Source organism: Rhinolophus hipposideros (genome assembly GCF_964194185.1).
Source record: "Rhinolophus hipposideros genome assembly, chromosome: 6".
NCBI lineage: Eukaryota > Metazoa > Chordata > Mammalia > Chiroptera > Rhinolophidae > Rhinolophus > Rhinolophus hipposideros.
In genome coordinates, this window is record NC_138052.1 from 44951125 (window position 1) to 44977631 (window position 26507).

A 26507-nucleotide genomic window follows, 5' to 3' on the forward strand; every position below is an offset into this window, starting at 1 on the left:
AACTATTGTCCTCACCTATTCTCTTTTTAAATTTTGCATAATTACCGGGAAAACCTAGAGAAAGAAATGGTTCTCAGCCTTAACTACACAGCAAAATCGGTTGGGGAATTTTGTTTTCTCCTTTAAATGCTGATGCTCTGTCTCCACCCCAGGAAAAGTAAATCTCTAGAAATATCTAGATTTCTCTCTAGCGTGAGCAGTCTGGACATAGGTATATCCTCAATGAATACTGATGCTAAGTATGAGTTGATAACCTCTCGGTTAGAGCCCCTAAGAATAGGAAGTATTTTACACAGGCTATAGTAGTTGGCCATTTGATGCACTGCTGAGAAAAGAAGGAATTTAACTGAATTGGAAGCTATTCATTCTTCCCTGATGCTATAATACTTTGGGCTATTTTATCATATTGCTTATTGTATTTTATCATAATTGTGGCTTTCTCTCTCTTCTGCTCATAGAGGGCAGAAATTAGATTTTAGTATCTGTGTCTTTCAAGTTCCTAGCCTTGCATAATACATTGTGGAAAACCAACTCTTGGAGAGCAGGGAATAGTGGGTTTTCTTTGTTTTGTTTGCCTTTTGTTTGTATTACTCAAAAAAAGCTTCATTTTTTATTTATTTATTTAGCTTTCTGACTCTGTGCTTGTACCTTCCACATGTTCACAGTGATTTTCTGCTCCTCAGTAAGCAAAGCACGATTGGTCCCGTCACGGACACATTTAGCACATGGGGACCCACCGTAGGCCCTACTGACATGTTGTTTTGTTTAGACAGCCTCATGTTAGATCTTTTAGTCTCACAGCATGAACTCCATGAAGTTGGCCTGCACACATACCACATGCGGATTTTGTTGCTTTCCCAACCTTCTAGGTGTAAAGGTAAACAATTCTATTACCAAGGGTTCGGGACAGTCTGGTATCATTAGAGGTTGTGTTATAGGACAGCCTCCACTCCATGGACCATTATGAATGCCTGTAGACACCTTCCCCGGAAGAGCTTTTTTTAAATATTTACTTTTTATTTCAAGTTTCCAGCCTTGATATAGGTTATTGATAGTAAGTGATTGAAAACAGCAGAGTTCAATATTTTTTTAACTGAATTTAAGCTGTTGCAAGTGGCAAATTAAATGAGTGCTTCACACATCTCAGGCATTCTTGCATCTTCTTTACAATTTTGGGAAACACAGTGTTGAATAAAGTAAAGATATTTTGATGTAGTTCAGTATTGTATTGCATCTTCTGCAGCCAGATAAGTTCTGTGGTGAGCCATAACTGGGATCATGAAAGGATAACTTTGAAAACATGTTTCTGCTTTTGTTAGGTTAAGGAGGACACTAAAATGTGTAATCTGTTTAGATGATGAAATTGGAACACAAATGCTTTTAGAAATGTATTTTGCTGTTGTTCCTCTAAAATAAAACCTGCTCTTTAGAACAAAAGTAGCCTATTAATCCAACAATCTCCTTCTCCTGACTTCTCTTATCTAGTAAGTGGGCATTTACTGCTCCGTTCTTCCTTCCTCCCCTCGGTGTTACCTTGCAGTGTTGGGGCAGGATGAGGGAGGAGGTTGCAAAGGACTAAAGAGGGATGTCTGTAGAGATGCTGATATAGTGTCTGTCATTATGTATCTGATTTAAAAATTTTGGATAGGGAATCAGAAGGACCTCTTACATCTTTTATTATAACTGGTACTCTCTTTTTCCATTCACTCCACTCTAGACGCAATATAAGAAATACTATATTCTATTTATCCCAAAACATTTCATCCTAATAAGCTCTTAAAATTATTCAATAATATTCCAATTTGATTCATCTTTAAGGCTTCCATTCCTACAGAGTAAAGGATCACTAGTTCTCAATCAATAGCATTAATTGAATGCCAGCATCATAATAAGATTTTTAAAAATGTCCCTGTTCAAGACACACCTACATTTACCTACGGAAAACTATGTATTAAATAAGTAATGTCAATACAACATATTATGTGCTATAGTAGAGGTACATACAAAATGTTTAAGGGCATTATGGCTTAGAAATGCTGGAGTACATTGCTAATAATCATTAGAATCATACTTGTCTGACTGAGTGCTCTATTATTAATTTAGTCAAAAATTTATAAGCGTTCCCTTATTCTTCCTCTGAGATTTTTAGTCCACTAGAAAATACATTTGCCTTGAATACAACTGTAATATACTAAGTACCTCTGCTGGACTGTCTGTTGTTTTAAAATATTTCTTATGCAGATACATTTAGATATCATTCGATCTCATAGTTCTTATGAACCAAGTGTTTTCTGATTCCAGCCCTGCCAAGCCTCAGGTGCCATTCATGCAATTACATCAAGTGAGAAATGATGAATCACAAAGTAATGGCAAAGAACTGGATTGCAAGACCAACATAATGTCCATTAAATCAGAACATTAATTTCAGGAACACAGAGGATTTTGCAAATTGTTTGAGGAGCCACACTCCAAATATGTCCAGAAGGCAGCTACCGTTCCTATTTATGTATTTGTCTGCTGGGAGTCACATGGGCACAGCAAATTAGAGTGCCCAGAAATGATTTCTGAGGTCTGCATTATGTTTGTGTTTGTTAATAACCATCAGATTCGATGTGCTCTCTCCTCTGTGCACGTGTGTCGTGGCGATACAGCAGAGCTCCCTCTCTGCCACAGGTTATCAGCAGCTTGCAGGGTGACAGTAGTAAGATAGAGGATAGTTCTTCTCCAGTGAACTGATTTAAAAACGAAAGGAAAACTATGTCCAGGTTTTTTGGTCCATCTTCCAGATTATAGAAACTGACTATCTCCTTAGTGATTGAAACAGTAGCTGTTAACGTCTGAGAGCTGGTAGACCACTGTAATTATCTTGAAATCTGGCTAAGTTCCTCTTCTTTTAGCCAACATGGGAATTTCATTCTCTCCAAACTTACCCCAAAGCAAAATATTTTCCAATGGTCCTGAAAAGTGAGTGTTGTTGCCTGCTACGGGTTTACAGACTTGGTATGCTATTGTTTTAGCAGTAGCTGTAGGTGTGATGATGCAGTAAGCTGTGTGGTTAATACTGCAGTGGCATTATATATTTACACACTGTATCCTCAGATGTGCCAAAAAATATGGTGTCATTATTCTGTAAAACAGCTCTTATCTCTTTCACTAACCTCTCCACACTAAGTAAATAGTAGAAAGTAGAAACATGCTGAAGTTAGTCCAAACATAACCTGAGCGAATGGTTTAGTTTCTCTAGATTTAACTGTTTCTTTTCAAAACTTATTTCATTTCAACATTTTTTCTTTTTCTTTCTTATTTTGATCCTTCCTAAGATGGTGTTTGGGCTATGAGAGTGTTAGGGGATCTAGTACATTGGCAAAGAGGGGTCCTTCAGGGCCCCCAGTGATCCTTGAGTTTGTGCCATCAGAAGTCTACAAAGAAAGGACCCATCCAGGCCCATCTCTGGGCTTTCTAATGGGACATGCTGCTGAGTAGAGAGAATGGTACCTTCATGGTCTCACTTCCCATTTCTATATCAAGGCCTGGGGATCCACGGCTAGCTTGGTCTCATATTCATGATGAGCCTTTGCCATGCTCTCCAAGGTGGCCCACTGGCTCTTAATCAGCATTCCTGCCATGTGGGCACTAAAAGAGCCATGAGGCTGGTGTACACTCTATGCCCAGCCATCCTTCCCCACCTAGTGACTTGTCTGTGAAATCTCCCTGTTGGAAAGAGTTTATCCCACACTATATTCTTTTCTGAAAGCACCTCTGCTCTCATTATTGCCTTAAACTTCTGTAACACAACTGCAGCTTCAACTAAAGAAGCAAGGGCTCAGGAGTCTGATACTCTGCCACGTTTATCACTGTGTTTTCCACTCTCCCCCCACCCCCATCCCGTAAGTGGCAAGGGCCAGGCTTTTCTTTTATTCCCCTGTGTCATTTCTTCCTTCTACCATATGACTGCAAGCTTCACGATGTAGTTGCAAAAGGAGCATCTTCTCCATATTAAGGGAGAAATTCTATGATCTGATAATTTCATGATTAGACATTCTTACACATGTGTAAAGAAGTTTAATAAATGCATTCCCTCTCTCTCTCCTCCTTTCTTTTCCTACCTCTCCCCACTCTCTCCCTTGCGTGGCAGGTCATTTTGTTGTTGTTCTTAAACACATCAAATACTTGCCCCTTCTCTGGGTTTTTAGGTATCTGAGGGAATGTTTCTGAAAGGGTAAATTACAATGCACTAGTATATGTTTACAAATATTATATCTCAACTTTCAGCATTCATCTTAATATACCAACACCTCAAACTACTGTGCATTTCTCCAGTTAGTGTGAACGTCACCTGGGATGTTTAAATATTTTAACTTGATGTCAGTATACTTGATAAATTGTGTTTGGTATTATAGGGGAGGAAAAACTTCCCCACTATCCTGCTCCTTTCTCCTATTGAGGCTCTGGAAATTAGACTGATAAAAACAGATTAACAAAGAGAAAACAGAGTCTTATTAACATGTGTAATATGCACACAACGTGAAAGAACTCAGTGATGAATAATAACTCAAAGGGATGGTTAGAACTTGGGGTTTATATAACACCTGAACAAAGAACAATACTTCTTTAGAGAAGGGACAAGACAAAAGAAAAGAGGTGTAGGCTCTTAAGGATGGTAGGTTGTGGAAAGATAAATATATAGGGAAAATGGAAGATAAGGGTTGTTTTAATAAGGTTTGGTATGTAGATTTCTCTCCCTGCTGTCTCTTGGGTGATAAGAGTCTAGAGTTGTCTCCAATGATTAATAGTCACTCTTCCCATCCTGGTAGAGAGAGGGAAGACAGAAAAGTGTGTGTGTGTGTGTGTGTCTTCTTTTCAATTGCCTTTAACTCAAAATAATCCTCACGTCAGGGTGTCATATTTTGAGGTGGCATACTCTGAATCCCTTCACTCCCCCATTTGAAATTTTAAGAAGCCTCATATATTAAAACTCATTGTTGGTAGCTTTGGAGACAGACCTGAGTCAGAAGTTATGAGATAAGAGACCTGTAAAGGAGAAAAACTGATTGGAACAAGCAGAAAAGAACAAATGTAAGCAAATTGCTTCATATCTTCCTGAATCAGTCTCTCCGTCCTGTGTTCAGTCCTGTGTTCAGTCCAGATAAACAGTGTGTCTCATTTCTGGAGGCAGTGGTACCATTGGGAATAGGGCAGCTACTTAAGTTAGGCCTCTATGTGGTGTGAGCATTCGGACATTTAATGAGGGGCATTTCTGTGTAAACAAAAGAAAACAAAACTTTAATAGAACAAATTATAAAACCAGTTTTTGAGCAGTCAGTCAGATTTCTAGATGTTGGGCTTCGAACATCCTTCAATGGTGGAATGAGAACAAGTAGTAGCAATTCACTAATGTCCTGTTTTGTAGTGTGAATGTCTCTGCCGATGGCATATACATCAGTGTCACAGACGTGGTTATTTTTCAGAGTAGCGCCTGGGAGCTTCCAGCTTCTTCTTCTAGGGCTTTTTCAGATAGTTGTAATTCTCAATGATGCAGGTCAGGGGCGTGAGAGAAAAACTGGAAACCTTAATTACTGAGAAAATGTATAAAAATATAAGATCTAGTTTACAAAGAGATGAAAATAGCTCAAAAGTAATGAACATACGAAAGGGTAGGTTGTAATTTTTCATTGAAACAGAATTTCTTCCTACCATCACCCACAATTCTATCAAAGATAACCAAAGTGAGGCAAATAAGTCTAGTCTCATTAAATTATTTGGCCCGATTATTTACATGAGTGCAGCCAGAATGGTGATTGACCATATAGGCTCTTTTTTTGTTGTTTTATCCTAAGTCTGCTTCACTGGAATTTTTGATGAACAATCTCAGGCTAGACTTTTAAAAGCCTCTCAGGTCTGGGAAGTCAAGCCATGAACTTCCCCTTAGACTTTTCCTTCAATACCTACAGATTTGGTAAATTGCTCTCTTGCTGAGGTCTCTGAAATATTTTAAGATTCCTCAGCCTGACACGGAGTGACCTTTCTGACCCACCTATAATTCTGGGAACCCTGAAAACAAGATCAGTTTTTTCAAGCAGACTTGTAAGCATTGGCTCTGTAAAGTTAATTCACTTCCTTAAATCTATCTGGTCATATCTGATTTTGTGCACATCACTCTCAAATATGACATTCCAATCAAAGCCTTGGTAATATAACCAATATTTTCACTTGTGTCCTATTGCAAGGAGAAGAGATTCTTATTGAATTTATGCAAATAACTATATCACCATGAAAATAAGGATCGTCAATAAGAGTTTTCCAAATTCTGTAGGGATTAGGGGGGAAGAAAAATAAATGTTTCATTTTTGTTTATAAAAGTATAATCTACCAGTTTGCTATAAGCCACATAGATAGCTTCAGAAAACAAAGAGAGAAAAAGGGTTCCTTAAATCTGGAAAGCAAAACATTAAAGAACCAGTAATGGTTCAAACAAAAAGTCATAAAAAGTATAATCATCCTCATCTGTTCATTTGGTCTCATGTAATTAATTTTCGTTCTGCTCGACGTTAGGTTAGCAGTTTTAGGAATCCATCAGTGTTTCCATTAGAGTTCTGGAAATTCTTAACCAGTCCAACAGCATGATCATAAAAGTTACCAGAAATCTGTATTCCAGAGTGCTTGTCAGAGATTTTTTCATCAATCTCTTTGAAGACAAACACTTTTGGACTATATATAACTGATTGCAAATGCTTTCAGAGAAGAATCAAAGTAAAACAGTAACAGTCTGTAAGTCACAAAAGACTTAAAACGGTCATGGTTAAAGATCTGATGAGAGTTCGTTATAATACAATTGACAAAGAAATTTAGTTATTTCTGTGACAACATTTTAAGATAATAACTAGCATTATGACTGATAACATTGTATCAGGACATATGGATAGTAGGGACATTGACAAATTTCTAGGAATTTCACAAGATTTTTGAAATACTTTTATCAACAACATATACTCATACAAATATAACCTAAGGAAGGTTAAGCATCACTTTTTTTTCTGCTTTCAGATCTGTGTTCAGTATTTCCACTTTATTTTTTTTAATTTTTCAATTAAAGTTGACATACAATATTATATTATACTTTACATCCATCCCCCTGACAACTTTGTAACTACCAATTTGTACTTCTTAATCCCTTCACCTTTTTCACCCAGTTTCCCAGCACCCCTTCCATCTGGCAACCATCAAAATAAATGTTCTTTGTCTGAGTTTGTTTCTGTTTTTTTGTCGTTGTTGTTCATTTATTTTTAAACATGACTTCTTATTTGACAATGCTTACCATGTAATTTAATATATCAAATAAACCTAATCAGTTTAATATCTTTTTACAAGGTGAAAGAACAAATTCTTTGAGGTTTTTCCAAGGGCTCTTAGGGAAATCTTAAAGTCAGTTTGAGGTCAAAAAGACTTCATTTTGAGTTTGATTTTGTCAAAATTTAGAATTAGGAGCTTGCCAAAAATCACTAATAACTATGAGACAATACCTGGTCATCTATTTAACAAAAATAACAATAAAAGAGTTAAAATGCTAATATAGTAACATACTTGAAGAGAAAACCAAACCAACAAACAAACAAAAAAAACTTTATCTCTTTCAATATTGAGCAGACTTGATTTTCTTGAGTAATTAATCAAAAACCCGACCCAATAAAGACAACATAAAACATAGGAAATTATCCTGATAAGACACATAATTTGTTTTTCTAGGTAGATTATTCAACAATTAAAGAAAAATATAAATTGTATTTCTGGCAGATGGAACAACTTAGCTGTTCAATGAGGGCTAAAGATTTTTGCCAGTATTTATTGAGAAGACTTTTAAGATTTCATTTGCCCTAATATGTAATCTTATGAAGACTGTGGACTAAAATTTGGACTAAGTGCCCTTTAGAAATACCAAGTGAGAGGTTTTTTTTATTCCCCTCCCCCACCAAACCTCTTTTGTTGTTGTTTTTTGTTTGTTTTTTTCTTTGTTTTTTTCTTCAATTTCAGGTAGTTTTAAGTGTTTGCGTTAGCCAGGAGTTGTCTCCTTGAAACTTTGCATTTTAAGGACATGGCAAGGATCTGGATTTTTTTTCTGAGTTGAGAGGCATATTTCCTTGTTATCCCAAATCTAGGGCAATTGCTACTGAAGTTTTTATTTTCCTTAAGTGTAGACAGTCCAATGAATTCTTTGTGGTGGGGAATTGAAAATACATTCGTAAAGAGCTTTTTATGGGAAGGCCTGAAACTTTTGGGACCTGGTCATAGACTAAGGGACAGTAAACTCAGGATTGCTCTGTGTTCCAAGGAACTTTGCTAAAGCTATCTTCTGGCTGTCAGTATTTACTTAAATCTCACAATGGCCTGAGTGTTTTTTGCAATTCTTAACTTCTGTTATAAATCTGATCTCCACTTCCTAATCTTTTTAAGGGCCAGGAAAGGAGCTCTCCTGTTTCTCTCTCTCTCTCTCTCTCTCTCTCTCTCTCTCTCTCTCTCTCTCTCTCTCTCTTTCTCTCTCTCTCTCTCTCTCTCTCTCTCTCTCTCGTTAATTTGATCTACCCGTAAAAACCAATAGGACATTTGTTTAGGATGAGAGCTCTCTAAAAATCATTTTAAATATTTTCCGAATCAAAAATCCATTGTCAGGACTTCAGGGGGTAGGATCTCCAAAGATATATCCATTCCAAATGTGGTACAAACCAAGATGCCTTTTTATGGGAAAACCCAGAGACAACATTCTAGGCTTAGAGTCAATTTTCACATGGACACAAGAGGTTTCCTGTAGTGGATGCAGATGATGTAGCCCTCACTATCCTGAAAGGTCACTTCCAAAGTCAGCAAAAGAAAGCAAAGACATTCAGTGTCACAGGCAGGAAGGAAACTCAGTCTCCCACAAAAAAGAGCCGCCTTCAATCACAGACCTGCTGATCTATGATAACAGGTAGGTGATACAGGATAAGATTTTCCCAGCACTGACAAGGCAATGAAGGGAATGATGATCTTCATTCCCTTATGAAGGTCATAATTCAGTCCCTTATGAGCTGAGAACCCTTATTCAGACAAATCCCCTTGTAATGGCACAATGAGTAGGGATGTGTCTCGGGTTCCCAGCTGGATGGATGGTCACCTGCAGGTACAGGTCCCATAACCTGTGTCTCCCAGCAAGCAGAAAAAACAGAGTATGCTTTCTCTGGATCCAAGACAAGCTCTCAAGACCCAAAACAAGACAGAAGAATAGTCTCATCCATTTTTCTTAAATTCGGGACGTCCAGCAAAGTTTGTTTAAACAGACTGGTCTAAGGAGAACTGCAAACCCACCAGTCTGTGAGGCCAGCTCAAATAACAGACTTATAGGATTTATGTCTGTGTTTTACCCTTTCACTCTCCCCCGCTTGACAAATGAGGCAAAAGACAGAGACAAAGGGAAATTGTGGAGAAACAGATCAATAACAAATAGCCAAAACTACACCCAAAGAAGTAGTTCACACAAATGTTTTCTCTTGTTAATCTAAATTTGGATTTAGATTAATATTCCACCCTTTCTTGACCAGACCCTCTAGGCAGAAATCTGGGAGGCTGATTTTGGTAAGAATTCTTGAGTTTTGCTAACTTTGTCAGTTGTCCCAAGATTTAGCTGTAGCCTGCAGAGTAAGTGGAATGTCCCAGGTATTCCATCTGAATCACCAACACTGTAAGGAAAGAAAAAGTTCTTCTACCCTCTTAGGTTCAGTGGCTGGGCCTCCAAAATAAACTGACAAAAAACAGGTTAACAAGAGAAAACAATCATAGTTCATTAACACATGTGCTATACATGCACGTGGGAAACTCAGTGATGAGTTCTCAAATGGATGGTTAGAATTTAGGCTTATATCATATACGAACAAAGAACAATACATTTTTAGAGAAGTAACAAGACAGAGGAAAAGGGGTTTCAGCTCTTAGGGGTGGTAAACTGAGAAAATTAATGGAAGATAAGAGCTAATTAGTAAAGTTTGTTATGCAGATTTTTCTGGTTCTGTCTTTAGGATGATAAGAGTCTAAAGTTGTCCCTGGTGGTTAAGAATCATCTTGCTCTCCTGGTGGAGACAGAAAGGGCAGAGAGTTTTTTCTTGTGTCTGTTTCTTTTTAATTCCCTTTAATTCAAAATAATCCTTTTGTCAGAGTGGCATATTTTGGAGGGGTATACTCAGAACTCAATATACATATTGATCGTGTGTATTAGGTTTGTAAGATTATAATGAGCCACTTTAAATATCCACAGCAGTAATTTTTAATTTTTTTAATGTCATAGCGTTTTCATGAATCTGATAAAAAAAATTGTGGATTTTCTGTCCCCTCCCAATATTTTTACACTCACAAAATTCTACTTTAATTTCAGAAACAAAACACAGATTATGAGTTCAGCTCCCAGTCATTACAGAATAGTTTATATCAAACCAATTATTGCTCTAAAACAGCTATAATAAAATAATAATACTAACAAAATAAACAGTTGTCTGAAGGCATTGGAGAGCAATCAAGACAGCCAGAGACAGGGTCCTACATAAGATCTCACGGGGAAGGGAAATACCTTCAGGTAAACTTGGAATTTGTTTTTTCACTTTTTACTCCAAGATCCTTGTCATTCTTGAAGTGTCATGGGCTGAGAGGCTCAGCAGAATGGTAACCTGGTAACCTGGAGCTTTCAGCAGTTTCATAAGGCTAAAGAGACAAAAATTAGGATTAAGAGTAACAGTAATGCCAAGACCTACAGCACCAAGATTTCCTGGGGAAGGCAACACAGAGACAAGAGCCCTTTTCCTCCAGAGGCATTTGCTAATAACTGTGATCAAAGGCTAAGTGATGGTCTTAGTAGTGTCACGGTTCTAAGCAAAGTAAGTTGGAGTTCAAGTTCAAGGCCCATATTCAGGACAGACATAGAATTCATGTCCAAAATATCGATGTAGGTTCTACAAATTAATTAAACAAAAACAAAAAACCTCTTTAAACATTGGGCAACGAATTTGACCAGGCACTTCACAAAAGAGGCTATCCAAATAGTTAATAGTCATGGGGAAGATGTTCATCTCATTGCCTCATCGGTCACTGGAAAATTGCATATGAAGTTCAAATTAGATACAGCTACACACCTACCAGAATAGCTAATTATTTTTTTTTAATGACAATTTTAAGGATGGGGAATAAGTTGAACACTTATACACTACTGGTGGGATATAAGTTTGTGTATCTACTTAGGAAAACTCTTTTGCCAAATTTATCAAGACTGAGCATTCATTCTATACGATCCAATATATTGTACCCAATAGCAATGAGTGGCTCCCAAAGGCAGATATAAGTTTGTAATAACTTATTCATAACATTGAAAAGTTAGAAATAACTCCAATATCCACCTAGGGTAGAGTAGATAAATACGTTTTCGTATATTTTTACTACAGAAAAATATGCATAGTACATAAAGAAAAATAACATGAATGCTTCTCTTGAACATTGTCTTCATGTTAAGCAGACACAAAAGAATGTGCACTACATGTATATATGTATGTATGTATGTATGTGTGTATGTATGTATGAACTCAAAAACAGACAAAACTGATCAATGGGGAGACGTCAAAATAGTAATGACACGTGGAAGGAGTAACGGCTGAAACGGCACAGGCAAGGATCTGGATGATGGCCTGTTTCTTCAATTGGGCGCATCTACTTGTACTCACTAATGAAGCTGTGTACTTTTCATTTGTGCATTTTGCTCTATTTACATTATTATTCTTTTTTTTTTATTTTCCTTTTTTAACAAAATCTCTTTTTTAAACAAAATCCCTTAATCCTTCCTTATTCCAGGAAGGAATAAGCAAAGTCCAGAAGGCCTCTTTGGGATGTCCTGCACAATAATAAGAGAAGTCCCATTTTCACAGATACTTCTGAACTACGTATTTTAAGTTGGTCAGAACAAAGAGCCAGAGTTTGAAGCCATATGCAAATCAATATGCCATTTGGAACAAGAGTCAGAATATTGATAACCAGTTTGAACGTGAGTTAAGAAATATGGGGGTTCGTTATACTATTTTTCTATATGTGTGTATGTTTGAAATTTTTCATAAGATTTTTTTTTTTTTTTTTTTTAAGGAAGGGACAAGCATCTGCCAATTCAGTAACAAAAACAAAACAAAAATCGATTTATATTATAAATGGATTTCCATGGGGGAGGAGAAAGAATAGTCAGAAAAAAATAATATATAATACTGGATGATAAAATTGGGTTTGCTTCAGCTACAAATTTTAGTTAAACATCTTGTACTTCTACTTTCTTTCTTGCAAACTAAGTTTTATTTCTGTTTCTAGGGCTTATTCTCACTCCATCCTCTCCAAGAAGCCGTAATTACTACTCTTGCCTCTGAGCACCAATTGCTCCAATATTATTTATCCCTTAATTAATCCTCATTATATGCTGTGCCCCCCAAGCTGTTCTATTGTTGTGCACGTTATTTTTCTTTGAAATATTTTATTGCAAGCCTGGGAAGCTTGTCATATGTGGAAAATGTTAAAAAGAGTCAATATGTTTTTAGGCATAAGTTATCAATCTTACATTTTCGTTTTATTGATTATTTATTTATTGAATACTTATTTGTCAGCACCTTCTTAAAAATGGTTTGTTCTTTTTAGGTGTCACATATTAAATATGCTCATTAACTGATTTAGTCCTTGGAAAACCCATATGACTTTGCTGTGATACTCCTTATTTTATGAATCAGATAACTGAGTAGGTTACAGAGAGTAGGTTACAGGATGTCAGACAGTAAGTGTAGGAGCTCCAGACCTAAATTCTTAAATCCACCTAATGGTGCCTCTTAATTGTTTATTGGGCACCGCATAGTGCAGTAGGAAAAGAAGCCCTTCCAAGGTGCTTCAAGAAACTAAAGCATTTTCTTTCAATTGTTGACTTTTTCTTAATTAAAGCAGAATTTTCTTTACTTCAGAAGCCATGGGACATAAAGTCTGTTCTCATTGAAACTGAATTTGTACTTTCTTCACATTACTATTTGAATTACGAGTTATGTCATTGAAATTTAGGCCTAACTTTCTGCAAGTTATATTAAACTTTTCACCACTAATTCTATTTGTAAATTCTTCAGCCTGGTACTTAAATATATCTATGTTAGCTTAGGGAAAAAAAAAAGTCTACAACCTTATGAGGTGAATGAAGAGGGAATCTTAATTAATTCTTTTACTGTTCTTTGGAAATAGGATTCAGATTCCATTGTGGAGTCAGAGAAATAACTGCCATGTTGTATCACAAAGGCTCATTAGAATGGAAGTTTAGTGCAGTGTTAAATGAGGACCAGAAATTACTGACACTGATGAGAATTTGCTCACTGATCCATGAAGTCATTGCACCTCTTTAAACATGGTTTGCTCTTTTTAGCTACCAGGAAACCCACTGTGCTGCTGAAAATAGCTCTCAGGACTATACCTAGAGATGTATGCCTATTGTTTCCGAATAGGGCTTCTAATCAAAACATATGGGCACACATTCCAATTTAAATTAGAAAACTAATTTAAATCACTTAAAATCTCAAAAGCCCATAATTGCCACTGATAAGATTGTGGTATATATTTCCTGTCTCTTTCTTGCACAAATATTAACCTCATTGTTAATTAAACCAAAAAGAAACAACAAACACTCTCATAGATTTCACACATTTGCATAATTAACAATTATTATGTGTATTAAATGCTGAAAGACTTGATAAAACTAGTGGAATATTAGACGTTGTATGGAAACTGTTAATTCACTTCCTTGAAATTTTTACGCAATTTACACTCCCCACAATCGCATATAAGAGCACGGTTTCCCATACCCATACCAACAATGGTTATTATTTTTCAATATTTATCAGGTTCAATGGCATTTCACTATTTTACTTTGCCTTTATGTAATTACTGAGGTAGTTGAGTATTCCCATGTGTTTATTGACATTTGAATTTCTTTTGGGAATAATTGGTTCTTTATGATATTTTTCCCTATTATGTCATTCAGGTCTTTTGTATTAGTTTACAAGTTTGCTATTGCTCTCTCTTGTGCTCTCTCCCTCTCCTCTCTGTATATAGGAACATATATTATATTTATATGTATGAGTATATCCATCTATATATTAGCTATTAACGTGTCCATATATACATATATTCATTTTATAAATGTTAGATATTTTTATTTTTTATGTTTTTGATATATAAAAGTTAAAAATTTTTAAGTAGTTAGACCTATCAGACTTTTATTTTGTTGTTTTGGCCTTCTTTGTTATGCTGAGGAGAGTCTTCCCATACCAAGTTTTCATAATAGTGTACATTACTTGGAATTGTTTTATGATTATATTTTTACTTTAAAAATCTAACCTGCCTAAAATTAATTTTGCTATAAGGTGTAAGGTAGGGATCAAAACATTTTTGTTTTTTAAAACAACTATCTACTTTGTTTCAAAACAACATGGGGAGGACAGATTTGATTTGTAGATAGGGCAGATTGGCCATGAGTTGAGGTTATTAGGCCCGGGTGATAGCTCAGGGCAGGGCAGGGAGGTTACACTGGTTTATATACTTTTGTATATTAAGAAGTTATAGTTAAAAATAGAATAACTGTCTACTTATTCTAATACCATTTATTCAATAATCGATACTTTTCCCACAAATTTAATGTTTTATCACACACTATTGATATAATTGGATCTGTTTCTAGACTTTTACTTCATACCATTAATCTCTTTTCCTATCCTGACACTAGTACCACTTGTTGGGATTTTTATTAAATTCCAGTAAAATTATATGTATTATTTTGAGAAAAATCATTGTAATCTACTTAAAATTTTTATTATAGATACAATAAAACACTGGCAGTTTTCTAATAGCACAAACTTGAGAATTTTATTCTCATTTCATTAGTATTGAAGGTCATAATGCTCTGAATAATAAGAAGCTCAGCAATAAAATTTGGTTTCATCGCCAATGACTCAATAGGGCTTTAAGGTACACATTTTGTGTATCAACCCTATCCTTAACTTTATCACTTTTCCCATCTTTATTTCCCTTCTCCATTGCCTAATTGGATTATCTTAAAAAAATCATTTGAATTGTGTTCACATCTGCTAACCACCTTACCTCATGTTTTGAAATGACTTGGAAGTATAAATAAATGCTTTCAATAGATTCTCCAAGGAATTTATGATTGTAAATATTAAGAACCACTGTTCTGGACCATTTAAAGTGCCTCATTAGTGGGCAAAATTGAATACAGCTTTACAAATTTCCTGACAGCATGCTATTTAAAAAGTCCACATGACTCAAATAGCACTCACATTATTTGAAGAAATATGTGTGAAATTAAAATGGTAATGTCTAGAAGGCTGATGCTGAAATAAAGTACCACTCACAGAGTCTATAGCATAATGCTTATGTTGCAGGATAGTTGCAATAAAAACACGCAACTAGAGAAACAACAGAGAGTGATATCTGGTCTGTATCAACCTCATTGACAGGACTTCATTCATTCATTCATTCATTCATTCATACATAAAACTTGTTGAGCTCTTTTGTGCCAAGCACTGTGATAGGCAACAGATTTATGGCAATGAACAAAAATCTCTGTCTTCTTGGAGCCTACGTTCTTCAGGGAAGACGCAAATAATACAAAAAAAGATGAATAAGTAGAATACTAAGTGAGCTGTTGTTAAGCATAATGGGAAATTGGGAAGTTGATAGTACGTGTATATGCAAGGATGGAAACTTTAGACAGGCTGGAAGGCAAGTCTCACTGTGAAGGTGATGTTTGAATTAAGATTTGCTGTCCAAAAGCCCTTACTCGGGGAGCATACCGGACATGTCAAGGAATGATGAAGAGGTGGTATGGGTGAAGTAAAGTGAAGTAGGGAAGGAGAGTAGTAGTGGATGAGGTTAGACAGACAGTGCAGGACAGTGAAGGTCATTGCAAACTTTTCATCTCTTACAGCGACACTGGAGGATGTAGACTAGAGGAGTAACTTGGTCTGATCCATGCTCTAACAGGCTCATTCTAGCTGCTGTCTTGAGAGTTAAAGTAGAGAGGGCCAGGTCAGACTGACGGACCGGTAGGGAGGCTATATCTATATGTACAGATATGTATGTATGTATGTATGTATATAAATAGATCCAAAGGTATTATTGAGTAAAGAAGGCAAATCGCAGAAATACACAAATACAAAAATGTCATATTAAATATACACATTCACTCACAATAATTCCATCTATTTTATATGGGTGCAAAGTTTATGGGTTTAAAATAATTTTTAAACATCTCAAAGTATATCTTAAAATTCACGATCGTGGTTATAGGGAGTGGGCAAGGGAACTAGGATTAAAATAGTAGTCAAATGATTTTAGCTTTGTTGATATACTTGGAATTTTAAAAAAGAATAATGAATTCATGTGTGCTTTGGTGATTAAACATTAATCAGAAATAAAATTGTTGAAGTAAATTAAAGATAGTAAAAATGAAAAGATAGATAAAAGAAGAGGTTCACATCAAAATCCATTGGCATGAGGTGATGTAGGTGAAGAAGTGGTAGGTCCAGAGCAGTGCCAAGGTCCCAGATTGGATGATGGGTGGTGTGGTTAAACCACAGTGAGTTCAAGAGGAGGAGCCAGTTTGGCAAGGGAGTTTTCAGGAATGATGAATTTAAAGCATAGCAATAGAGAAAAACTAAAGTAGATTGAAGAGGAAGGAGGAAAGTACCTGAGGTATAAATTGAGAAGTTGTCAGCTGGAGATAGGCTGAAACCATGAGAATAGAGAAAATATCCCAAGGATAGAGTTGAAAACAAATAAAAAGTCAAATTTTCCTCTTACTTTACTTTGACCATATCTATACATCTATGAGATGAAAATGAACACTTATTATATACCGGGCTCACAAAAAAACACCCATTTAAATACAGGTGTACAATACAACAGGACAAAGATCAGAAGGACAGAATACGGTATGTTAATACCTCTGTGGAGGTAACTTTTTATTTAGGAGGTGATATAGTGTATATGTCAGAATCATAGACTTTGCTACTTCCTGCTTGGGTCACATTAGACAAATGCATGCAAAGTAAACACTTAGCACATAGTGTTCAGTCAATCATAGGCCTTTTGCTTTTACTGTATATTGCATATTTCCATAAATTTCTTTTTCAGTCAGGACAATATTATTATGAATAATATGCTGGATTAATCGGTTGTCTGACATATTATGACTATATAGTAAAATAATGCATGTTTCCTGACATGTGCATGACTAAACTATGATTTGATGTGTCATAGAACCCAATTTGTCATCATATCAAGACAATTTTTTCCAGTGTTTTTCAAACGGTCTGATATCAGGTAGCTACTTAATCTCCCATGCCTCCACAGCCTTGCATTATAAATGTGTATGAAAATTCTGGCTAATGAACTAAGGTATAGGCAGCTACTTGCTCTGAACGTTCACGATGGAATGAGAAGTCAGGCATACAGGAGAGGATGCAGCAGGTTGTGAGTTAGAGGCAAAGCAGGGGCGCTGGGGTGGGATGCCCATGTTGTTGGGGGCAGGGAGAGAGTCATGACGGAGATGACACTGAGAGATTAACATTAGGAAGCTAAAACTCGTTGTAAAGCTCTCTGGGGTTGTAGGGTAAAAATATACAAAAAGAAGTCATGGTGGCTGTCTGCTCTAGACCACCCACCCACATCATGTGTTATCTCATTAATCTGTTTTGCTATTTTAATTCTTCTTGGAATTAAGAACAATTAGAGCAAAGCTGGTTCTGTTAAATGGGTAAGTAAAGCCTTCAGATTGTCCAAGGATATTTTGAAATATCGTGCCTTCATCTACCTCTGTGTGTGGGTGTGTGTGGAGAGAGAAAGAGAGAGAGAGAGAGAGAGAGAGAGAGAGAGAGAGAGAGAGAGAGAGAGAGAATAATTTATAAAAATATTCTATTCTTTATTCTATTTTATGTTTAAAAAATAAACTGGAGGGCCGGCCGGGTGGCGCAGGCGGTTAGAGCTCCATGCTCCTAACTCCGAAGGCTGCCGGTTCGATTCCCACATGGGCCAGTGGGCTCTCAACAACCAAAAAAAAAAAAAATAAATAAAAATAATAAAAAAATAAAAAAAATAAAAAATAAAAAATAAACTGGAGAATCACTGAATCCCAAACTCAAAACATCATGGAATGTCCTAGCAATAGCCAGTGTCTTTGACTGATGACTTCACCATGGGGGAGAAGGAAAAAGGTTAAATTATTCACTTTAGAAATACAATCCCCAACATTAATTCCCGCCAAAATGTGACTAGTACAATTCAATACTAATGTAAATTAAAATATAGTTTTATATATTTTGATAGAATAAAGATAAAAGTTGTTTCTCTATTTTAAAATATCAAAGACCTGTGCAAGAGAGATTAAAAGGGCTAATTTGTCTCTATCTGTGTTGTTATATGCATGTAATGGTTATTGTCTTTTATCCCAGAGGGATTTAAGCTTTTCAATTCTTTTGACTTTATCTTCTTACCTTCTAGTACTGCTGTTTTGTAAGAGAAGAAAATGATCCTAGGAGCCTTCCTAGACGAGATAATTGTGCAGGACTCCCTGGTCTCCTTGTTCAGCAGTATAACATACATCAGTTGGTAATTGTTAATTATTAGTTTTTGCACTTGCAGCTTGATTCCCTGAGGAGGGAAATTAAATTTCTTCCTTTTAGCCTAGAAGAGCATAGATATTTTATGAATATGTTCATCTTATTGGGACTTTAAGGCAATGCGTTGAGCATCTATTGAGATGATTGACATGAGAACAACCTAAGCTCAGAGAATGACAGGCCATTTGCTGAGAATACCAGTTATTTAACAGAAGTACCTAAGATGTTAGGTGCCTTATTTGACTGCTCCTATTGGATTTAATATTAGACTGTACATATAGTCACATTTTTACATTATTATTCATTTGATCATTTTATTGAAAAAGAGAGGTATAATAATATTTGAGAGAACACCAGCTTCGGAGTCATTTTTACATAAGTTCCAAACAGGACCCTATCACTTACTAGTTGCACAACCTTTGAAGATGTAATAATATTCCAAGTTTCATTTTTTTTCATCTGTAAAACAGTGATAATATTACTATACACTTGAAGGATAATTGAATTACAAAGAATCTGTATATAACAATGTGTATGGTATATGCCACGTAGTAAATTTTCAATAAATGATAGAATTCTTATTGTTATTATTGAGATCCACCTAGCTTCTCTGCCCCATAGTTCTTTTTCCCTGTCATGTATAACATAAAAATTAACAAAGAATAGTGTAGAAAACAGTAATACGTTTAAATAATAAGTGTTAAATGACCATGTTAGTGCCCACAGCAGTTGAATAATTTTAAAGGAAACTTGGATGACACATTTATTATAAGGTTTTCTTGGGAGTCCTCAGTGTAATTAGTTATTTGTAAAATAGGAATGACATAAATAACAGAGTTGTCTGAACTAAATGGTATGAGATTCATAGAAATACTTTGCGAGTTATAAAAGATTATGCAAATGTCAAATTGGTCCTGGAAAACACTTTAGAGTTCATCCAAACCCCTTATTTTAAGGAGGATAAAAGTGAGAATTAGAGTACCTGTGACTTACCCAAGGGTACACAAGTACTGAGTGGTACAGCGAAACTCTAGACTTAGTGACTACTATTCCAGAGCATCATTCACTAATGTTGATACTGTGTGTCCATTGTCACGTTTTAATGGGTCATTTAATATCCTTCTAGTTCTCGAATACTCCATTGCTATAGCTAACATCCAGGGGAAGAATGTGTAAAATGTGTAAAATCAGTATGAAATAATGCTGCCAACTGACATTGAAGAAGATCTGTGTCTGTCTTAGAGAAATGTGAGCACCGTGGGATTTCCGTATCTTGCCACATCACTCATCTTCCCTGAATTAGCTCCAGTTTGCAAATATCACTGCCATGTGCTGTCTGGTACTATTTTAAAAGAGGTGTTAGACTGTGTTTCCCCGAAAATAAGACCTAACCGGAAGATAAGCCCTAACATGATTTTTCAGGAAGACATCTCCTGAACATAAGCCCTAATGCGTCTTTTGGAGCAAAAATTAACATAAGACCCAGTCTTGTTTTCTGGGAAACACGGTATTAAAGCTAAAGCCCTAGGATTCTGTAGTTTCATTCAGGAGAAGTATTTGATTCCAAATCTAGGCAGGCATTTTGTAGATATATATGTTGAGGTCACTTACTGATGCTGAAGAAAAACAAAACAAAACATGTAAAGATGAAAGTCCAGTAATGCCATATTTGACTATTAAGAACAGCTTTGCCTCTACAAAGATAGTTACCATCCCCAAGCTACGTTCAGAAACTGAAATCTCATTGGATTTCTCGATATTTATAGGAGGAAGTAAGTAGTGGTAAGAAGGTAGAATCTAAGATAGGCCCACTTACTGAGCCTACTAAACTAGACAATTCTAACGTATCATTTGGATGTAGACTGACAGATAGAATAAATTTCTTCCTTATTGGAAAATTGAAGAAAAATGAAATAGAGAGTAGTCAATTAATGTAAGCCCCCTTCATGTTCAAATGCTCAATTCTGGTTTCCCTCCCTCTTTCTCCCTCTCTGTCTCTCTCTCTAGTGAATGTGTATGTGTATGTATGTATATATGTATAGCATGTATGTGCCTCTCTATATATGTAAATCATGTATATATACACTATGTCTGGTGTATATTTATGTGCATGCTACATATTATAAAATATATGTATTTGTTTTAATATCCTAATAAATTGTAAAAATAAACTATTATTAGTTCATTAAAGTTAGGGAGACACAGCCAATGTTACTGGTAAAAAGATTCCATGTGAATTGCCTCAGGTATCAGGTGTTATGCAGAATTTAAGTTTTACCACTAATAAAGACCAGTGCTCATAATATGCAGAGTGAAAATCCTGCCAAAAAAATAAAACCTCAAAAACAATATTTGAAAAAAATTTATATCATAGACTCAGATATAGACTCGGGTATAATTAACTTACTCTACCATGAAGAATTAAAGTAAACTGGTTTTCTCTAACACATTCTCAGACTATGTGTCCAATATCAGTGTCTTATGGAATAGGTTTTCCTGTATGAGTTTTAGGTGCTTATTACATACATAATAGGCTTCTTTGCAACAATACCTGAACTGGCTTCAATTACTACATTTTTATTGGCCTAAAGTAGTAACTGCTTAAAACTCTTAGCAGATAAATTCTAATATAAAGGTGGCTTAATTAAAATGTGGTAGAAAGGACATTCTCTTCTCTTTGTTAATCTTGTGAACTATCGAGTGCTGTGTCACAGAATCATAGACTGCCAGAACTTTTTAAAAACTGTTATATAAGTAGAGGTCATCTGGTCCAAATGGCCTTTTGTTTACAAATGGGAAGCATGAGACTCAGAGAATCACAGCTTGTAATAGGTGAGCCACAGAGCAAGTAAAATTAGGGCTCCTCAGTTTACAATTCTTACTATTATTCCACATTGCTTATATATGCATTTGCTTTTGATACTCTAAAATATTCAGTTCTCTCTGATTCAGAAATTACTATAACTAATAATATTTTATGATTAACGGAATTTCATTATTTTTCATTACATTTTGTGTGACTTTTAGAGTCTGGAGTATAATGCATCCATCATAGAAGATAAAATAACCAAGGAGGTGAAAAATAATGGGATTTCATTTTATGAAGATAACAAATCTAAAAACAGATTGCACTTTTGCTTTTAGTTTTTAATGATATTATCAAAATCTTCATCTGCACAGCACATTGCAGAGCCCACTAAGAGCTTTGTTATTAAATTAAGACTTTACACTGCATAGGTAGAAAATGACGGGTGATTTTTCATGATGCATGTATTGGAAAAGCTGTGATTTTTTGGGGGGAGGTGTTCTTTTTCTCTACATTTCATAATAATATCCCCCAAATTAAGTATTTTTGTTGTGTGTCACCCAAACTGTGTGTCAGTTTATAGTAGAACATTTCATTTTACATCTGATATGGACCTAACTTTAGATAAACATAAACTAAAATCAGATTCTTTATCAAAATGTATACTGCTAAAATTGTTATTGCTACAAAATTGAACAATACTAATGCACTACCAACTACACATGTGATTTTTCCCATTGCTGACAGGTTATTTCTGTCAAAAAGTTAGTTGTATCCAAATTATTAAACACTTGGTTGTTGATCATTAATTATAGATATGGAAAAAGACAGCAATAAGCAAAAATAGGACATTTATCTCATTTTATCTGTATGTAGCATAAATGTGTCTCTATATGGATACATGCCTTTGTAAGCATTTGATGTTATGTATTATCAATCTACTTTTGTGTTACTTGCTGCATTATTTATTTCCCTTCTGTATGGAGACCGCCAATTTAGGATAATAAAGATTCTTAAAGGAGGACAATTCTAAATTACAATCAAGAGTGAAATGATTTTTAAAACCAAAGTAGGATAAAATTCAGCAAAAACCTAAGAAATAACCATGATGGCAACATCCCAGAATTAGTCATCACCCTTCCGTTACAACTCCAAGTCCACAATGTTATTGAGAGAGGCCAGCTCCATAAAGTAATAAGGTTTCATAGCTTTTATAGCTTTTCCTAATGTTTAGCCACTATTTTTTAACAACTTTATTGAAATATCATTGACATATAATTCACCCATTTAAAAGGTATAATTCAATGGTTTATAATATATTCACAGAGTTGTGCAGTCATGACTACAATCAATTTTCAACCATTTTCATCACCTCAAAAAGATACCTGTACCATTTCACTATTACCCTAATGCCCCCTTCCCCTCACTTTTCCAACCTGAAGCAACCACAAATCTACTTTCTATTTCTACAGATTTGCCTATTCTGGACATTTTATAAAGGGAATCATATAATACATGGTATTTTTGCTACTGACTTCTTTCACTTAGCATAATGTTTTCAAGGTTTATTCAGGTTTGTTTATAGTATGTGTCAGTATTTCATTCCTTTCTCTAGCTGAATAATATTGTTATATGGGTATGCCACATTTTGCTTATCCGATTCTTGTTTATTCACTCTAAAGATGTTGTTTCCACCATGTCGTCACTATAAATAATACTTCTGTAAATACTCATGTATAAGTTTATCTGTGAACTTATGTTTTTATTTCTCTTGAATACACACACACACACACACCTAGAAGTGGAATTGCTGGACTATTTAACCACTTTTAATTTTTTAAAAAGAATTTATTTTTATTTCTAACTAGATTCTCCTACTGTCAGATGATTATTTTGACCTGTGGAGGACAACTAGATTGTTTTTGGTAGTTGCCTCTCAGGTCATAGAGAAGATTACTTATCTCATTGTCTCAATTCCAGATTAAATCATTTGAATTCCCATAATATTTCAGATTTTTTAAATCTGCTGCTCTGGTCACATTTACTTTAACCTGAAACTGCCCTTATATCTTCATAACTTGCATTTATACTTCTTATAAATCAACCTTGCACTGTTAGAATTATAGTGTCCATTTTTTGACCATATTCTATGTGCAGGTACTATGCTAAGTGTTCTACATGCATTTTTCTAATCTTTGTAACGACCATGTGAGGTATATATTATTACCCCAATATTGTAAGTGAGGGAACTAAGACTCAAAGAAGTTAAGTGACTTATCCAAGGCCTCCAGCTAAGTAAATGGTAGAAAAAGATTAGAAGCCAAAAGCCATCTATCTCAGAAGCTTGGGGTCTTCTCCCAGTCCAGGCTGTTCTATATTGAGAGTCTTTGACCAGTGACACCAAATAAAACAGTTTTCTTCACAACTCCTATGTAATTGTTTCAACTATTCACTTCAACAGACACAACCAGAGGTGAGCATGAAAAGCTTAAAAGTAAAATCTCATCTGCCAATAGTTGGATAGTTAATATAACACATTTAAGAACATAGAAGAGTAATTTTCCAAGTTGCTTCTATCATGATCCAAAATAAGAAATGTGTCTTATTTAAAAACCCTTGTTACCATTTATAAACAAAAGTTTCAAGCATGGATTCATATACTATGCAGGTTTTAGGACCCATAGGTCTCTAACCACAATTTTAAAATTGTTGTCATAGACTACAGTTGGAGAAAACTATTTATTGTTTTTATCGCAGACTGATCTAGAAGTTACTCCTTTTTCTTGAAAATAGGAACTATAAAAATTCTTCCCATTGCCATAGGACTGTGAAGGAGCTGAGTAAAGATAGCGGGCAGATTGGACACACAGCACTTTACGGAGGCTGCTGCTAGCATTTCCAGAGCTAAATGAGCTCCCAGCACAGAAAACATACAGAAAGACAAAGCCTCAGGGCCACAGGAACAGAGAGTTGCGGAGTAATAATCACCAATTGTTGGCAATTTGTAAAGCATATCAAATAAAAGAAAACAACTTTAGAAATATGGCTAAGACCTATTTTCAAACAAGTGCAAATTTGTTTGAAATTTAGAAACAAATTTAGAAACAAAGAATTGCAGGATAATCTGAAATTTATGTTAACGGGCTTGCTATAAGGAAATGACCTTCTATATAGAACAATGTAGACTCACACCAAGCCTAAAACAGATCAATCATCAAGAATAAAGGAATAATACTAACACTAGTCTCAATGAGAAACATTTCTATTGGGTACAATTCTTTAAAGGTTCCAGTTATTTCTAGGGAGAATTAATTAAATATTTTACCATAACAATATAAATGTTATCTGAAGTTTGTTGTAGGCTCAAATTATATTTAACTCTTTAATTTTCAACTCATAGGAATCATTTGTTCATTTAACCTTTTCTGTTGCCTTAACAAAATATTGGGTTTAAAAACAATGTGCATTTAGAGATAACTATTTGGATGGGATGGTCCCAAATGACAGTTGCTCCGAAGCAAGGAAGATAAGGGAAGCAGCACCTTTAGTATAATACTCCTTTAGCTAGAATTGTTCTTGTTTGGCTATGAACCATATCCACAGTAGTGAGGTTACCACATTACCCAATAATTAGCATAATCAAATAAAATGCCACTATAGACACATCTCCTGCTTGGAGAGCTTCCTTAGCTTTCCTCTTGACAGTAAACAGGAAGGACACACAGGTGAAGTTTTCAGTGCACGTTATCAAGATTTCAGTAAAGAAATGTTTAGAACACATGCCTCTTGTTATGATAACCAGTTTTAATCCTTCCTCAGCATGGGGCAGAGGTGATCTTTCATGTGATTTCTAAACCTTATCCACTTCCACTTGCATGTGTTTCAAAATTGGTGCCACAAAATGATACAGGGGAAGGACCCAAGTCCAGGAGTCAGAAGATACAGATAAATGCCAGCTGTGTCTTTTTAGCTATATCTTGGATTGTCTCCTAGTGAAAGTAATATGAGGAAAATGCAATCTTCTTGGAACCTCGGTTTCCTCATAGGTTAAAGGAGGAAACATTATTGTCTTGGCCTCAGTCATGAGGTTGTTGTAAGAACTGAATGAGATAAAGGATGTGGGAGTTCTCTGTAAATTGAACATTACTACACAAATGGAAAGATGAAAGGAACTTCATTAGGCAGTACCTTTCTTTGCACCTATAATCCTTACAAGCTAGTCACCTAACTATTTCTACCCACGATACTAACAAGTTGTTAGTACCGCTTTCTTAGATCCCTTGTTCGAGTCCATGTTTGAGAGCCAGTGCCCTCTGAATGAGATTCTACCTCTTTGTCTCTCTGGATCTCAGCTAGAATCCCCTTTCCCTATGTGCTATTGTGAAATGCAAAAGACTGCCACCATGTAGACTGAGGCATGGGGAAAACACAGAGCTGAGGAGTAAATGTGTAAAACATCTTTTCAAATTGAAGTTTTAAAAAAAAACTTTTTTCAAAGCCACATAGAACAAAAATTGCTGTAATTTTGAATAATTTAAAACTTCTGTAGTTTAATTGTGTTATCTCAATTAAAATAACACAATAAGAAAATTTCCATAGAAAAATTTCCAGGGAAGAAATAATTAAAATAATTACAATGTTTATGAGGAAATTTCCTGAACTGAATGTATTGTTCATACTAAAAATCTTAAATCCTTATAATCTACAGTAGTCATTTTCTTTACATTGCAAATATATAATTAGTATTCTGTCCCTAAATTGGTTGTGGCTTCTTTTGGTAAAGGAAAGGTAGCTCCCAAAACAGGGCAAGCATGCCATGATAATTACTCAGCTGTCCCATATTATTATATTTGATTACAAACCCCACCAAAGGTGGCAAGAATTTGCTTCCCTGGAAGTAGGAGCTTTCAAAGGATTCAGAAGCTTGGCTGTATTTCAACAACAGAGTATGATTGGTTACCGAATATTCGGTTGTACATTTTGATACTATCACC

The 26507-nt window shown here is 35.3% G+C and overlaps 1 protein-coding gene and 1 pseudogene across 5 annotated transcripts in view; one reads left to right on the forward strand and one right to left on the reverse strand.

Moving 5' to 3' along the window:
• B3GALT1 (beta-1,3-galactosyltransferase 1) overlaps positions 1 to 26507 on the forward strand; it is a 531946-nt gene that overhangs the window by 256703 nt on the left and 248736 nt on the right. The gene's annotated exons all lie outside the window — the stretch shown is intronic.
• Positions 619 to 955, reverse strand: LOC308498532 (large ribosomal subunit protein eL34-like; annotated as a pseudogene). The gene has a single exon. The product of its transcript is annotated as a large ribosomal subunit protein eL34-like (transcript).